Genomic DNA, 16,778 nt, shown 5'->3' with positions numbered 1-16,778 from the left:
TTTTTGCCATTGATACACTGACGCTGGGTGTCCCTAGTGATCAAAATGGGCATAACTATCACTTCCCTTTTTAATAGGCTACTGATGTTGGCACTGCCATGTTTTAAAAATTGCACAAGGTCTCTTCTCTTACCGTTCCCAAAAAGCTATTACAAACAAAAAGACAAGCTAAGTTTGTGCAATTATTGAAACATTGTAGTGCCAATATCAGTAGCCTTTGATAAGTGCACTAACTCACCTTGTCCTTTCTCTTTTAATGGCCTTAGGAGAGTTTTTAGGGATATGTAATAACATTTGACAGCTCATTAAATAATGAAAGACAAGATGAGTTATTGCAGATATAAAAAAAATGAAAGTGCCAATATCAGTCGTCTTTTTAATAGGGAAGTGGTTTTCTCACTCCCTTTTTTCGATAATGGCACTCCTCACAATCTTAAACACCTTTTGTGACATATTTTTTGGAAATGGAACACACTAAAGTAGCTAATTGGAAAAGTATGGCCTAACGAGTTGATTACATTATTAAAACAAGAGAGTGCCCATATGATCTGCATTTTTAATACTACTGGGCAGTTCATCAATAAATCAATAGCATAAGATACAGAAGCTTTTCTATTTTATTTTGCAGTTGGTAAGATGAGACTGAATAAATGACCTCACCCGCTGTGATGCCTTACTCCCAACCACTAGCTCCCGATGGTTCAACCCTAATATACGGATTAGACTATTTTAAATTTTTTTTTTTTGTCACATTACATACATATGGGGAATTTAAAAGTATAATTATAACTTAAAACAATTCTTATGATGTTTTGGTGTTCTTGATGTTCGAAACCCACTTAAGAGAGTGACGATCATAATTATTCTAAAATTTTCTTCCAAGAGGAAAAAACAAAGAAACCCATATAATTATCGTAATTACAATCAAATAAGTAGCTAGGTCCAAAATATTTTGATAACTACCCTACTCAAAATTTAAATTACTACAATAATTCTCCTCGTACTATCCCAGTGTTAAATTCCAGTCATAAGTTTGATGAGAAGAGGAGACGCCGGTTGTCGAAATTAAGATTTATTTCAAATTTGATCGGCCGGCATTAGAAAATAATATTTGATTTCAATAGTGAATTTATTCTTAAAACAGTGGATTGTGTGTTGTGATGTAAGCTGTGCTCATTATAGTGTGACTCGGAACAAATGACCCAGCAAATTTAGAAAATATAAAATACACCATATAAATAAATAAAGAGAAAAGGGTTGCTGCGCTCGAGCACAGAAACAGGCTCGTGGGGCCATTTTTGGGGTTTGGGGGGGGGGGGGTGATCCTAACCATTCATTTGGAAGGCCCCATCATGGATGGGGGGCCTACCAAAAATCAGCGCCAATGGATCACCAATGGGTGTTCATTTGTGGGGCAAAAAATGGATAGATACTGTTTGTCCACAAATCTGTCCATTTTTTGCCCCACAAATGGACACCCTAAGGTGATCCAATGGAGCTGATTTTTGGTGGACACCCTACCCATGAAAGGGCCCATCAAATGAATGCTTTGGACCCCACCCAAAATGTGGCCCCACCCTGTTTCTGTGCTCGAGCACAGCAACTCTATCCTCATAAATAAAATGGAATTTGTATTAGCATCCCCTTTGTTCAGCTACGATACAACCCCCTCCATATATTTAGATTTTTCTCATTGGATTTTTCCTCCTTAACTATACCACCCAATAAAGAAATTTAAAACAAAGGGAGGAATGTATGGTACCAAAACAAGGAGTGTAGAAATTAGCTCTAAGAGGCAAATGATATGAAAAAGTTTTTTCTTAAATAAATTAAGAAATTAAGTAATATAAAAAAAACAAGTAGTGAAAAGGAAAACAGGAAAATTACAGATACATTTGAAATAAGATAAACTTGCGTCCTCTTTGAATATCCCTGAAATTGGTCCTTTTTATTTTAAGTTAATCTTATTTTTTAAGGGTTTCCAAAGACGACCGACATGATTTTTCATGTAGACATCATATTATTTACAAAGTTTAATTAAAAAACTACATACCTATATTGTTTTTGGATGGATAAAAGAAACAAAAAAAGAAAAGGTTTGTATCAAATTATTACAAAATATATGTAAAATTCAAAGAAAAAGAAAAGTGAAGGGTGCAGCATTTACATCCACAAATGGTTGAATGGTGGTGGGTTCGAATCTTCTTAAGGTCGGAGGAGGAGAATGTCATTTTCATTTGATTTTTAATCATAGAGAAAAGGAGACAGTGGTGATTGTGGTGGTCGGAGAAGGAAATGGACTGTTGCAAATAAGAGACAAATACCAGAAACGGAAGAGACATGATAACCAGTTGGTCCCCTTTTCTTCTTCTTAAAGACTCTAATGTTTCATTAGCATTTGCTTAGCTAGGGAATATATGTTGTATCAATTGAATGCTACCTTTGGGGAAATTTAGAAACACTTTAGGTCTAATTAAACTATAGAGAATAAACGCCCCCACAATGCATGCAAGTGATGACGCAAAAAGAAAAAGACAAATAGTAGAGAGAGAGAGAGAGAGTTGGTCATCATGAGCTGACCCACATGGGCTTGGACCCTTTGTTGAATGGATATCTTATGCATATAACTAGGGTGTCAATTGACCCAAACGATGGATTCAATGGATCCGAACATTAATGGACAGGAACAGTTCGACTCAAGCCACGTCCATTGGATCCATTTCCTAATGTCCAAAATTATTTCAGATTGTGACGTTTGTAGCCACATATACCTAAAGAGCATCCCAGAGCTGGATGGAGGGCACCAATATATTAAAATTACCTTTCATATTTTTTTATCATTTATGTCTATTCACGAGGGGTATTTTCATAACATTAAAAGACCAACTCAAATTGACTAATATCATCTCATGTTCTTGCTTCTCGTGTTTCTATGGCAACTCTCTCACTAGCTCTCTTAACCCTAAGCTCTAACGTAAGTAGGACGTAGGTTACTCAGATGGATGGTCCGATTCGAAAAGGATCGCGACCCTGTCTCTGAACTAAAATCCAAAAAAACACTCCCAAAAAGATCCAACCATTAAGCAATAGGGGTCCGAATGGAACTTGACCAAAGACAAGGGTAGATAGAATTCAATGTGGATCCGTTGATACGCCTATATGTAACATATAAAAATCCGCGATTTAAGTCATGTTCGTTTTGGCTTTTGACAACCGATTGTGGGACCAAAACTGATTATTGGACTCGAAATCCGTTTGAATTTGAGTCCAATAAGCGGTTTTGTAAAAATGTAACTCGAAATCACGTTTAATTGAGTCCAATAATTGATTTTGTCAAAATCTAAAACCACCAGGGCCTTAGCTTTTCTGGGCGGAACCCTAAACAAGATCAACCGACAAGTGTTTAAACGGCATTTGGCCAGAATGATTGCCGCCATTGGATCAACAGACCCAATCAGTCACATGAGGCACAAGGGGCCCCAAGAAAGAGTGTTAGGAAGGAGCACAACGTGGCTTCTGTTTACAGCATTTTAATAACTGAAATATCTTTTTCAAGTTTTAATAACTCCCAACTTGAGGAAACAGTATCGTTGGTTTTTCATTCACTAAGACAGTTTCCCTCGTCATATCTTGGGTGAGAATTATCCCTTCAAATTTTATTCCAGCTCTGATCTTAATAGATGCTAGAACGAGATCTGTTTAAGTTCAAAAAATGAGTTTGTTTCTCCTATTTGGTCGCCGCCTAATCCTGAGTGGCTCAAGTTAAATTTTGATGGGTCTAGCTTTGACAATCCGGGGCTGGCCAGGATAGGAGGTCTTATGAGGGAAGTGTGACTATATGGGTGTACTCTTGCCCGAATGGGACAAAGGACTCCAAGGAGACTGAGGTAAGAGCGGTGCTTGAGGGCATCCTACCACTAAGCTACTGAGGAACAAAGGGACATTAGATCTCATAGAGTTCAACTCCCGTTTTAGCATTCTAGCATTCTGGACAGACTAGTAGACGAGGGAGATTCCCATAACACCATCAAAATTGATGGGAACAGACAACATCCTTGGCGATTCGTAGAGTTGATCGATGAGATTCAAGACTGAGTAGGTCACCTTGTCCATTTTCAACATGTTCGTCGATTGGAGAATAGTGAGGTGGATCGTTTAGCTTGGGATGGGGGGATTAGATCATTTTGGAGACCATTGATTATCTCCGACCCGTGATATATCTTTGTTCATTTTTCCCTTTTATTTTCTCTCTTCTCTTGTGCTATCGACCTCCTTGGCCGAGGTTTTTGTTTCCATAATTTAATACATATTTCACCATTTCCGGGAAAAATTGATATCATCCGTACAATGTCCTCTAAAATACAGTTGGTTTCAACTAGGAAAAAACTAACAATGAAAGGGAAATAAATCTGGATGCCCCCACTACTCGATTTTAGTGTAGTATAGATTGAGATGACAATTATTGCATTCTTTTCATTTTGGAGAGGGAGAAGAGGGTCGTAAAAGTACTAGAGGAAATGAATCATAACTCAAACAAGTGAGCAAACACTTGGAAAGCTTCATTGAATATCGTCACCACTTGAAAATTCCCAAACAAATGATGAAAAAACGAGAGAAATACAAGTAAATTTCATGGTAGGCATCCAACAAGAGCAAGCCCTACTGTTCCAACAATATGCCCTATCAAAAACATTCGGACAGCGAGATTTTTCTCCTGTTAAATGAATTAGCAACAGCCCCAAAAAAACCCCAAACAATCCTAACCATTTGATCTACGGCCTACATATATCCAATAAGAATACAAAGGGGTCATCGAGGATAAAATACTATTCCTAATTACAGCATGATGGTAAGGGAGCAAACATTTGGGCTTAGACACTGACAAAAAATATGGAACCCTACAAGTTGTTGGGTATATAATATAACCCATGTATGTTCTAATATAAGCCCAATAAGATAATGGACCGGTGTAGTGGGCCTATTTGGGCTAGAGCCCACTAACCTATTAAAACCCTAGTGTATCTCTATATATAGGGGCTGGAGGCAACAAACTTGGTATTCCAAACTAGATACCTTGGGTGTAATGCTTTAAGCATCCTTGCTTAAACCCTAATTACTCTAACAATCTTAAAGCATTGTGTTTTAGGGTTTCAATTTTTTTTGGATCTCTCTAACTCCCACAAAAGAAAACGTCTGTATTTTTTATTTTTTTTTGTTTTGCCTCTCTTGGATCGTTGTTTCTTTTCGATCTTCGTTTCTCAAGAAGGGCGTCTGATTTTTTTTCTCTCTCGTTGGAGGATATTCAATATTTGGTTTCTTGGTTGGGGTGTTTGGCTTGCTACTTGCTTGCGGTATACGCTACCGGCGAACAGAAATTTCACAAACCTATTCGTTTTGAGATTTTGAGAATTGATTTTGAGCCCAACTCCGTCATCCCTCTCACGGCAGAGGAAGGTTTTATGCCAAACCGATTTGGGAATTGATTTGGGTTCTCACGGCAGTGGAGATTTTCAGCAATTTCTCTTGGTGGGATTTTTCCACCGAACCAGGACGCTTGATTCTTGAATCTTGGTCGAGTTTTCTCGGACAAATGATCAAGGATTTGTTCTCCTCTCCATACTCGACTTGTGGCCGTTTCTAATTCCCGCTTGTGGGTTTCTTCCGCTCGTGGGTTTCTTCCACCATATGATGCAACTCGCGTTTCTTGAAGAACAAAACAGAGGAGGTCTGATTTTTTTTCTCCGCCAAACGGTTACAAATCTTGAAGAACAAAACAGAGAGCTACTGTACAAAGACTTGTGTTCGGGGCTTACGGAAACTTGGAGTGGATTTTCACTTCCATTGGGTAAAAACAGGGTCGTGCAGTTCCCTCCTTGGTCGCACAAATTGTTATTGCATCCCAATCCGGATGACCTTTCTTGGCCCAAATTGAAAAAGAGCCGTAACTTTAGATTTTGGCTGCCTGTGTTGTGAGGGTTCTTGAAATCTCAGAGGCTGTTATTGTTAGCACCCCCTTTTGTCTTTCATTACCTCTTGGGCTATGCATATAGCAATGTGAAAAGAAGCCCACTCACTTGGGTATTCTTGAAGAACGTTTTGGGGTAATTCTCTCTTCTCCTTGGTCGGTGACACACAAGTACACTACCATTGCTGAATTCACATTTTTTTTGGGTATAAATCCCATATTTGAATTCCTTTCGAGGAACTCCCCATTGTCGAATCCTAACTGGTTACCTTCGCGGCATTTGTGGCCAGTTTTTTGGAACTAGTTTTCTCAGACTTTACAGCTGGTTCAGTTTGTGAAATTGGTTTTAGACCAGTTCTTTACAACCAGTTTTGTTGACAGTTTGGGTTCTTTTGAATATGTTTGGTTCACCACCAGTTCTTGCATGAGCCTAAATGCCTCGGGTTTGGCCTTGGCTGTTTCTTTATTCTCTGGTTCACCCCCTGTAAATCCCAATAGTTGTCAGTTGGGTTTGGGTTACTACCTTGGTGGTTATCTGTTGCTGAAGGGTTTCACCTTGGCTGTTGGATTTGGATTTGGTACGCGATTTGGTTCACTCATTTGGCTTCGGCTTTCGCGATACACAAATCAGGTGCACTCTTTCCATATTTACTTTTGTAGTTAGCCTAAAATGGAAAAGACTATTATTCCCTTTGAGATGGTCAAACTTCAATCATTTGGTGGGTCTGAGTTTAATTCATGGAAGTGAAAGACTCAATTTGGTCTAAAATATATGAATTGTTTTTACACCGTTTTGAGTACCTTTGCTGACACGAATGAAGAAGTTGATGAATCTCAATGGCATTCTTTTAAAAATGAAATGTAGAGGAAAAAGGTGCAAGTAGGACTGGATGATCTCAAACGATTCATTCGAATCGAAAATGAGACTCGAGCCAGGAATAACTTGGAGATGGTTAGACAACAACAGTCTGCTGCTAACGCGGTAACAAATCCCAAGAAATTTCCTTGAAAATCCAAGTCACCTAAATGTGACAATCCTAAGTTGGAGGCCAAAAAGCCTATCTTCCATAAAAGAAGGGCAAGTGTCACAACTGTGAAAAATGTGATCACTTTGCGGCAGATTGTAGGCTACCTAACCAGTCTAAATCTGACACACCACAGAAGGAAGCTCATATGATGGTGGGTAAGACTGAGCCTAAGAGTTTTGTTGTTATGTTGGGCAACAGTAAGGCCAGTCCTTCTTCAGATTGGTGGTTAGATACATGCGCCACTTGTTGCCGCGAAAGAGACCGTTACAGTGGCTAGTGGAGCAGAGGCAGAGATTACTCACACTGGTACTGCGAACTTGGTCTTTTCTTCAGAACAAATACTAACTTTAAAATTATTAAAGTAGTTCTTGCTCTTCAAAAGAATTTAATTTCTATTAGTCTTTTAGACTATGCTTTTAGACTATGCTGGCATATGTACTTCATTTATGTGTGGTAGAGTAACTTTGATTGTTAACTCATACTATTTTAATTGTGCATATTTGATAGATGGTATGTTTGATTTGAGTTTAGATAATGAGATTGTTAGTTAGGCTAGTTCACTGCTAATTGCTCCTAAGTTGTTACACAACCGATTGGGACATGTGCACTATCAGCAAATGGTCTAATTTACTAATACTCATAAGATACCATTATATATGTCAATTACATTTGACAAGACTGAGAGTTAGGGGTGATCGAGAAGGAGAAGATACACATTGACAGAGTTCAAGGAATTCTGTGCCTCTCAGGGCGTAATCCTTGAAACTACTGCTCCTCTCTCGCCTCAATCAATTGGCATAGCTGAGTGTAAGAACATGACGTTAACTTCTGTAGACACCCCATTTTGACCGGACCCAAGTTCGCTATGCTTGGGCGTGTAGACACCCCATTTTGCTCTGCCTTAAGAAATTAGGGTTTTTCCATCGGTTTTCCAATGTCTTTCCTTCCCGCGTCCGTTTGTTACATTTCTAAATATTTTTGGTCGTTTCCGTCGTGTTTCGCATTTTCCCGCTAAATGTTGAGAAAGATTATTCATAAGAATCCGAGCAAGAAAGAAGTTGGACCCATTTGGTGGGGCCGCATGATGCATTTTGATTAAATTTGGACCCGTTTGGTGGGCCCGCATTGAACATTTGTTTAAATTCGAATCAATCGGGGGGGCCCACATTGGACCCACCAAACGGGACCCAATATCGGCAGGACCCACCAAACGGGACCCAAAGTGGGACTCACCATTAGCATGACTTAACTTTCTCTACCATTTCCACTAACTTCATTTTTCCCTTTAAAAAAACAGCATTATCTCCATTATCATTATATATTCCATTATTCCCACCACCATTCCCACCATTACCATTATATATTCCATTATCCCCACCACCATTCCCACCATTACCATTATATATTCCATTATCCCCACCACCATTCCCACCATTACCATTATTTATTCCATTATTCCCACCACCATTCCCACCATTACCATTATATATTCCATTATTCTCCACCACACCCACCATTACCATTATATATTACATTATTCCCACCACCATTCCCATCATTACCATTATATATTCCATTATTCTCCACCACACCCACCATTACCATTATATATTCCATTATTCTCCACCACACCCACCATTTTCATTATTTATTTCCACCTCTCCACTAAGTTTTTCACTATATAAAGAGAGGTGATGAGAGGAAGAGGGGAGGGAGAAGAAAAAAAAAAGAGGAGGGGAGAAAGAAAATAAGAGGAGGAGAGAAGAAGAAGAAAAAAAGGAGAGAAGGGGAGAAAGAAAATAAGAGAGGGAGAGAAAATAAGAGAGAGAGAGAGAGAGAGGAAAAAACAAAAAAACAAAGAAGGAAGCGGAGCGGATCGCACGTCGGCCGGATTTTCGGATTTCTTCGGCTCTCGGATTCGGCGGAGATCTCCACCACAAGTAGGTACATTGTTCTTGAAATATTTCCGAATTTTTCCGAATTTTTCCGAAAATCGTGAAAACTCTTCAAAAAACATCTTTTTGACGAAGAAAAATAAATTATATACTAAACAGATTCCAAAATTAATGAAATTTCGTGGAAAACTAATATGGTACTGATACTTTCTACCATGAATTTTTAAAGAGTTTTGCATTTCATTTGGTATATTATTTTATTCTTTCTTTGAAAATTAACAGATTTTGGGAGAATTGTTACTGACATGAGATCACAGGTAAAATTCTCAAATTTTTTACAGTAGTCTTATATTCCATATTCCTTGTTACTGTAAAATTTCAAGTGATTTGGATCTGTTTTCATGTGGGATGTAGTGTTAATTCATAATCTGGTCTGACAATTGAAAAATCCGAAATTGATAGTAAATGGTTTTCAAAATTCATGAAAATCTCACAGCATGCTATTTGTACTTATATCTTATTTCTGTAGAAATTTCCATGAATTTAGATTTCTATTTCTAGTAGTTTCTGTGTTATTTTACAATCTGGTCAATTAATTGTTAAATCGAAATTAAATATGAGTTTAATGTAAAAATCTGTAAAAATCTTCCAGTAAGCTACATTCTATCACATCTTGTTGCTACAGAAATTTCAAATCATTTCGAATTCGTTTGTAACAGTTTCACTTGTAAAATCACTCATATGGTTAAAAATTGGTAAAATCCATTAAAAAATTGAAATTAATTGAAAATCATCTTAAAATCTCTAAAGGACCTTAAATTCTGTCACATCTTAATTCCTTAAGAAGGTCTGCTTTGCCTCATTTGTAGAATCCTCTCTGAGGTTGCACCTCAATTTGTGCCTCTGTTAATTAGAGACCAATTTGGTCAATTAATTGTCTTAGCCTTGCTTCCCCCTTGCAAGGGCAATGATAAGGTTGCTTAGAGCCCATCTTTGTGTGTGTTTGGGAGACCCGCCCGGTCTCATTCTCTCGCTAGTTCTCCTCTTTGTGCTTCGTTTGGTTTTGGAAGAACACCCTACTCGGCTTGGCTTCACACCCCTACCCTTATGGGTATTGGGTTGCACATTTGTTGCACCCTAGGGCTAGGTAGCTGTCCGGCCCGGCTAGGTGTTTTACCTTTGCCAAATATGCACAAGGTCTCTTATTCCTTTTGCTTGTAAGCTTCTCCTTAGTCGATAGTCCATTCGCATAGGAGTCAGCCTTGATTAGAGAGTCTTTGACTCATTCATCCTTTAGTTGGTGTTAGTGGAGTCTTTGACTCGTGTTTCCTTTTCTTTTAGAAAGTCTTTGACTCATCTATCCTTTAGTTGGTGTTAGTGGAGTCTTTGACTCGTGTTTCCTTCTCTTTTAGAGAGTCTTTGACTCATCTATCCTTTAGTTGGTGTTAGTGGAGTCTTTGACTCGTGTTTCCTTCTCTTTTAGAGAGTCTTTGACTCATTTATCCTTTAGCTGGTATTATTGGAGTCTTTGACTCATATTTCCATTTCTTTTAGAGAGTCTTTGACTCACTTCGTTTTCTTAGTTGGTATTATTAGAGAGTCTTTGACTCATTCGTTCTTTTGTGGTATTACTAGGGAGTCTTTGACTCATTGGTTCTTCTGTTGGCGTTATTTGGGAGTCTTTGACTCATTCCTCCTCTAAGTTGTAGTATTAGAGAGTCTCTGACTCATTTGTTCCCCTTTTTAGTGTTGTTAGTTCGGAGTTTCTCCTTTAGAGTTGTTGATTACTTCGCTTTGATTAGAGGCTAACTCAGTCTTATTAAAGCTTTGCTTGCTTGGGATCTTGGATCGTTTTCTCTCTTCTTGGGACGCTATCTTTCTTGTTGTGGTTCGTCTCTTTGAGGCGTTAGTTGCTTGTTTGGGGTTTCTCCTTTTTGCTTTAGGGCTTTGCCCTAGTTTATGATTATGCTTGTTTGTTCTCTGTAAGAGTGAATTCATCTAAAGGTCCTGAGCATTGGAAAAGCTTTAAAATCCAAAAAAACATTAGAAATTTAAAACTCAAAAACATTTGAAAACTTTAAAAATATCAAAAACATTTGAAAATATAAAAAACCTTAAAAAATCTGAAGTGTGAGTGTTTCTTTTAGAAGCGTAGTTTGAGAGTTCGTTTCGAACTACGTTGGCTTGATCCTCTTCCACGAGGTACGTAGTGCAGCTTGGGATTTTCATCCCAAGTCCAGCCAAATTTTTTTGTAAATAAACGTTTTAAACCTTCTTCAAAAACCTTTAAAATCTTATTTTCAAAAGATCTTCCTCTAGAGTTAGGAGTTTCTCCTAGATAGAGAGTTTTAGAGTTAGGGTTTTTCTCCTCCTTGAATTATTGTACTGCTATCTTTGTATTATCTTTGTTCCTTCAGGACCACCTCGGTTCTGTTTTTACATATATATATATATATATATATATATATATATATATATTCTGTTGCCCTTTTCAAAAAAAAAAAAAAGAGTTTGGGTTTTTCTTTTGATAGGTTGTTTGATTGATTGTTTGCTGTGTGCTTGTTTTAGAGTTAGGGGTCTGTCCTAGAGTTATAAGAGCGCCTCCGTCCGGTCAGTCGGCGATCCACATCGCCGAGTGATGACTAGAATAGGATACGCTAGTCCACCTTTGGTTTTCCTTAGGAAATACAGCCTAGTTACACAAAGGTTGTAAGAACCACCTGCATTAGCCTAGGGCTAATCTGCATTTAGTTAGGGCATATAGGGTGTCCCAAAATTCACAATTCACTGGAATTTAAATAATCGTACAATAAACTTTAATAATTAGTGCGGTCTTTTAGATCGAGTTTAGGATAGAGGGCTAGGTGTCTTAGGCATCATAGCTTAGAATAGGCGCGAAGAACTACGTTGCCTTGATTCTCGTGGAGGCGGGGATACGTAGGCTTCTTTGGGTGAATACCAGACCATCCGAGGACTCAGGCTAATAATTTAGAGTCTTAGGATTTGTTGTGTAGTCATCGTATGTTTTGATGTGTTTTCTTACTTTCTAGTACTGATCCTATACCTTTAGCTATAGCTTACATGTGTTTGCATATCAGAAATTAGATCATAGGGTGCATGTCACGTAGTTCGCACATTAACAGAGAGTTGAATGAGCCATTTAAAATGAATTTAAAAGAGTTAACTTTTGGAATTGAAGACCGATTATCGGGCAGGAATGGTGCATGTGGTGGATAAATCCCCATACCTTCCATTCTTGTAACCAGGTAGCGAGTCTAGATTTCTGGTTAATTATGGGTCCTAGATCCCACATCTAGGTGGCGACTCTGTCAGTCTCTTTTGTGTGGAATTCGGATTGCCTTAGTGATCCCAAGTTCACATAAAAGACGAATTAAAATCAATAATAAAAGGCACACGCCAATCGCGTGGGTACGAGAGACCAAGGGAAAGTGCGTGGCGGCTCGCGCCCCACGCCTCTCTCGCGGGATCGGGTCCCACAACTTCAATGTTAAACTCCATGTTAATGTTAGTTGGCATGCCTAGTTGCATTTGGGGAGAGGCAGCTTTGACTGCAAATCACATCCTAAATCTCTATATGCTCCTCCATGTGATAGAGTACCCAAGAATTTGGTGAGGACTTTGTGACCTACCAATTGGAGAATGATCCATCATCCTATCAGGACGTGATGAGATCTAGGGACTATGTTGTGGGCAGAAGCCATTCATGATGAAATGAGCTCTCTGTTAGAAAATCTAACTTGGCAGCTAGTTGATTTGCCAAAATGGGCCAAGACTACGGGCTGCAAGTAGATATTTTGTATGTGATTATACAAAGTTTGTTATGGTCTTAATCAAGCACCTAAATTGTGACATTAGAAATTTGGCAAAGTAGTCAAGAGCTTTGGGTTTCTGACATATAACTCGGATACATGCCTTTACTATTGTTTTGTGTCGAATAAGGTCATGATTATTTGTTTGTATGTAGATGTTGATTCTTCTTTCCAATCTCTCTGTGTGATGAGAAATGTGAAACTACCATTGGGTAAAGACTTCGACATGAAAAGACCTGGGTGTTGTTAACATCATTCTTGGTATAAAAGTAAGTTTTGGAAGGCAAGGGATTTCCCTTAGCTAAGCCCATTATATTGAAAAACTACTTTCTATATGAGGATACAGTGAGTGCAAACCGATTGCGACACCATTTGATTATACTAAGAGGCTGATTCCTAATGAAGGAGACAGTGTGAATCAGTTAGATTATTCTAAACTGATTGGTAGTCTCATGTATTCTATGAGTTGCACTAGGCCAGACATAGCCTTTACAGTTGGCATGCTGAGTCGTTTCACTAGTAGTCCTAGCCATAAGCATTGGAATGCCCTTATGAGGCTGATGAGATACCTTAAGGGTACTCAAGATTATGCTCTTTGTTATCGTAGTCATCCTCCTGTACTGGAAGGATATTCTGATGCATCATGGGGCTCAGAATCAGAGGACAGCAAATTTATTGCTGTTGTGTGGAAGTTGAATTGGAACTTTATGCTCTAACTTCAGCTATAGATGAAAGCTCAGGGATAAAGAATCTGATTATGGTTATGACATTCCACTGACCCAGTTAAAGATTAGTTCTTTAATGGGTTAAGGATTAGTTCCTTATGTGTGTTCTGTGATAATCAAGCTACAACAATGGTTGTGAAGAACTCACTCTTTAATGGTAAGAGGAGACATCTTAGGCTGAAACAGGCCATATGCTGAATTATCTCAAGAACACGGGATTATCACTTTGATTGATACGAAATCGAAGGATAATAGGCCGAAGCTCTCGCCAAGGGACTGACCAAAGATCGAATATTCAAAACTGTGGGGGAGATGGGGTTAAAGTCTATATAGACAGGACTTAACCTACATCCATGTTATTTTGAATCTTCGAATCTCCCTTTTGGCCAAGATAAGCACTTGATATGTTTCGACGATGTTTACAGTTGTTGTGTGTAATTCCACATTTGATGACATGTCCTTTTTGAGAAAGGTTGTACATTCCAAACTTGATGATACAGCTTAACTCAAATATGGATAAAATGACTGTAACATTCCAAAAAAAAAAACATGAAATGGTTCTTTGCAAAAGAAACTATTTGGTCTTGTTCTTTAATGAAACTTGACAATTAGGAATGGTTATTTGCAAAAGAAGTTGTTTAGGTTTTGTTCTTGAATGAAACTTGACAATGATGCTTATGGTGAGAATGATACTGATACTTTTTCAGCCATTTTGAATTGTACTAAGTTCTTCTTCAGGTAGAACTAGATACTTTCGTAAATTGTGGAATTGTACTAAGTTCTTCTTCAGGTAGAACTAGATACTTTAGTGTTTTACATAAATGATTGGATTCATTTTCATGAAATCCATATTTGGTAATTCACAGGGATTGGCGAAAAAGGAGGAGCTTGTCTTGATTTGGACTTTGATGAAGATGACTTACTTGATGAGTAAATCTTCTAAAGTCATAAAGACTATGCTTACATTTCAGTATGCATAGAGTTCACTTTTTGTGGAACTTTATTTTGGATCTCGATAAGAATCATACCTCATGAATGAATTCATCTAAGATCAGTGGGGTTCACTTATATGTGAAACTACCTTTTGGTTGAATTTAGCTTGTTATATATCTAAAACTCTTGGTTTGTCATAAAAGGATTCATGTTTTCTGTTGGATTACAGATCTTTTATGATATAGACCATATGGTGATGTGGATGATTCAATATTTTGTTTTGAACATTACACTATCTATCTATTGGATTGTGTTATATGTAGAACATATGAGGAGATTGTTGGGTATATAATATAACCCATGTATGTTATAATATAAGCCCAATATGATAATGGACCGGTGTAGTGGGCCTATTTGGGCTAGAGCCCACTAACCTATTAAAACCCTAGTGTATCTCTATATATAGGGGCTGGAGGCAACAAACTTGGTATTCCAAACTAGATACCTTGGGTGTAATGCTTTAAGCATCCTTGCTTAAACCCTAATTACTCTAACACAAGTGAAGTAAGGCATGTTTGACCTAAGAGCACAATCCAAGCCCCTATAATATTAGTACAAGAAGCTAAAGGCTAATAAGAAACTAAATGAATAAAGTAAGCAACTTTCACACGCTCATTAGAAGCTTATGACTTACAAACTTCTGCTGATAAATAATTGTGAGCCTGAAAACATGCAAACAGACAGTTTAACCATCGTAAGGACAGAATTAGTTATTTTTTACCAAGGGTGAACCTTAATATGGTGTAAAACTTACCGGCACTATGAACAGTGTGTCATTACACAGCATCTGGCTGGAGGAATTTCAGGAATATCGTCCCAAGGATCAACCAACATCATCATAACGAGCAAAGATCGACCGGAACATGATAAAACAACACAAAATTAGTAGGGATTTGCTAGGGACTTTCGCAGGGCATTTTGCAGCTGGCTGTTGCATGAGAGAGCAGCCACACAAACTCACTTCTCAGCAGATTTCGTCTTATTCATTTAATCCATCTGAGGTGGCTGCTCTCACATGCAACAGCTAGCCGTGAAATGCCCTTCTACAAAAGTCCCTAGCAAATCCCAAACTAGTATTTTCCTTTTTATTTCATCAGATCCAAGAACATAAACCCATTCCCTAGGCAATGCAAGAACATCGATGCCAACAGGTTCCTCAAGCGTGCAAAAACAACACCCATCAAAACCCCAAGGGACACAAGTGGGAGCAGCCTCTGTGCATTGAAATGTGCCAAGGTGAATGACACTGCACTCACAAAGATGCACCACATGAGCATGTATCTGGTCAAGGCAGGCAGGAGGAAGCCCTGAACATGATCTCCTCCCACACAGTAGCACACACTAACACCACCACGGCACACAGGGCCATAGCCAGTGGGTCACGTGCCACAATTTACTGTTAGACACTAGATGGACCCACAGACGAAGATGACAGCAGTAGCAACAAGTCGATGTTGAATTGTGACGGCCGATTGACCAAAGGGTTAACCCAACATCAACTGGCCAGTTCCCTTCCACAAGAGCATAACCAGTAGCACCGGAAGATAAGAGGGTCTTTCTCTTCATTTTGTAAACTATTCATATCAGATGTCTGAACTGTGAAGATTCCCCAACAATCACTTCCATGCAGTGTCTATCAAATTAAGAAGGTTACTCAGTTCTTCTGAGATCCAAATCACTCAATCAACTGACCAAATACTCAAAAAATCAAACTTCAGCATCAGCCTTCTAAATTCAAAGGGAAATGATTCTAGCAGTCCAATATTTTGATAGGTGGCGAAAGTAGGATGTCGTTTTGTTTTTAAAGGGCAGTCAAAAGGTTATTTACAATTCCCAAAAAGCTCTGACAACGCCCATTATAAACAAAACAACACCCTACTTTCGCCACATATCAAAAGATTGGAGTGCTAAAATCATTTCCCAATTCAAGACTCAGTTGTATATTCAACCAAAGTTTCGAGTCAGGTAAGGACGTTGGGCTCTTCGAGATGAGTTGAGTTTCAAATTTTCATTGTGTTCTGTTTGGTGTAATTCCCTTGAACCTCCAAAAATCACAAAAAATAGTCAACATGCTGTAATGCAGTTAGGCTCTGGACAAGAAATAAGAAAGCCCTGTACTGAAGACAATGTGCAGAAAAAGAAGTACTGAATGAAAGCATCACATATTTACTTGCTGAAGACTAAGGACAGAGATGTACTTCATGAAAGCATCACATATTTCCTTCTCGACAGGCTTTAATACATTTAAAAGACTATTTGGCTTCATGGTTTAAGTTTGACGTCTTGCTCTCATCAAGCCATGTTACATTGATTCTTCTAAATGGGTGACATACCCATATCGG

Source organism: Tasmannia lanceolata, unplaced genomic scaffold, assembly GCF_043159265.1.
Source record: "Tasmannia lanceolata isolate RefF3 unplaced genomic scaffold, GAP_Taslan_0.1 ptg000037l, whole genome shotgun sequence".
Taxonomy (NCBI): domain Eukaryota; kingdom Viridiplantae; phylum Streptophyta; class Magnoliopsida; order Canellales; family Winteraceae; genus Tasmannia; species Tasmannia lanceolata.
This window is presented reverse-complemented; position numbering follows the sequence as displayed.